Genomic DNA, 1,578 nt, shown 5'->3' with positions numbered 1-1,578 from the left:
GCTGTCTACAAGACAGGAAGTAATTATGACCAACTACTGGGTTTAATATTAAAGTCCCAACAGTAAATAAAAATCTAGAGATGTTAGATAGTAACATAATGGCTAAATTCAGTGGCCCTACACTCTGCTGCCTTCTAATCAAGAAATGCAGTATGGGCAAGTGAAAAATAATCAGCTAGCGCTTATAGCTTTGCCTTTATAACAGTATTCTCATCTCTTCCACAGTGCTCAAATAAACAAGAAAATTTTTGCAACCTATTTTTAGGAGAAAAATAGGTAGCTTTCTCCAGCAAAATTCAAGTGAGGTCAACTTAGAATGATCACTGACAGACGTGTATAGTAACAAAAGCAATAAAGCTTTCCTGACCTCAGATCTTATTTCAGTGTACTAGCCAATGCTTTAAAGTTTCTGCTAAACAAAATCCAAAATCTGTTCTGTTAGCTCATTGCTTAAAGGTGAGGTTTTTCTTAGCTTTGGGTTTGTTTTTTTTAAAAAACTAAATTCAGTAGCTCTGCACTATGAAGAAAAGCTTCCTTCCAAACCCTTAAGTAGAGGAATCATGAAGCTTGTGTTGAATGTCATACTGTTTGTACAACACTGATAGGGACACAGGCGCTTCAGCAATTAATTTATCACCAGATAAATGGTATGTAAAGCTATGCTTTATATGTTCTCCCCTTCCACTCCCAGTTTTTAAAGACTTAAATCTATTCAGAACACCAGCTGAAACATGTAACTAGGCTTTATAACTAATCCCACAACTCTAATTCCACTCTGACCCACAGAAAGGACCAATTCCAGCTGTTATTTTAACAGGCATGAAACAAGTAGCTTCTGAAGGAGTTAAGTAGACTTCTGATATGACAAGATCATATACTATGGTGTGTATATTCTTCCCACTACACAGTAAGTCTATACTGCCCAGGGCAGCGTTAACCAGAAGACTAATGGAGGCTGGCACCAGTACAGTGGTACTGGTGAACTGAAGAACACTTTTTCTTCTGGCTTCCCTACTAAATAGCTCCACTGACCCAGTAACTGCAAAACAGAAGCAATCTATGTGAACTAGCATTTTTGGTTTTGCAGATCTCCATGGAATGAATGCTAATCCCTGCACAGGTGGAACTACTGTTAACAGGCTTAGCTCAGCTGTGATCCAGCATGGCCCCCCACACCAGCACGACTCCCTGCGGGGGAGCTGTGGTGCTCAGGTGTCACTTTGATGTGTGTTACTCCATCTGTCCCTTGGTGCAGGCTGTTGTACACCCTGGAATGTTATCTCCTCAGGCTTATGCATAGGGTGTGGGGTGTTTCTGGGGGTGACTGAGGAAAAAGTGCAGCCGGCTACTGTTACAGGCCCCCAACCCACGCCAAACCCGCTCATCTCTGCAGCCACCCTGCTTTGCCAGGGCAGGTGGAACAGCGGCTTTCCCCAGCCCTCTTTCTTCTTCAAGGTCCGCTTCAGGAGCACGGAGGAGCGCACGCAGCGCCCCGCTCGCCGCGGCCAGGCACGAAGGGCGGTCGGGGGGAGCCGCAGCGCGGCTCCCCCGGCGGGGCTAGGGGCGCCGGGGCACGCT

Source organism: Aptenodytes forsteri, unplaced genomic scaffold, assembly GCF_000699145.1.
Source record: "Aptenodytes forsteri isolate BGI_AS27 unplaced genomic scaffold, ASM69914v1 Scaffold16, whole genome shotgun sequence".
NCBI classification, from domain to species: Eukaryota; Metazoa; Chordata; class Aves; order Sphenisciformes; family Spheniscidae; genus Aptenodytes; species Aptenodytes forsteri.
Note: the sequence above shows the minus strand (reverse complement) of the source record.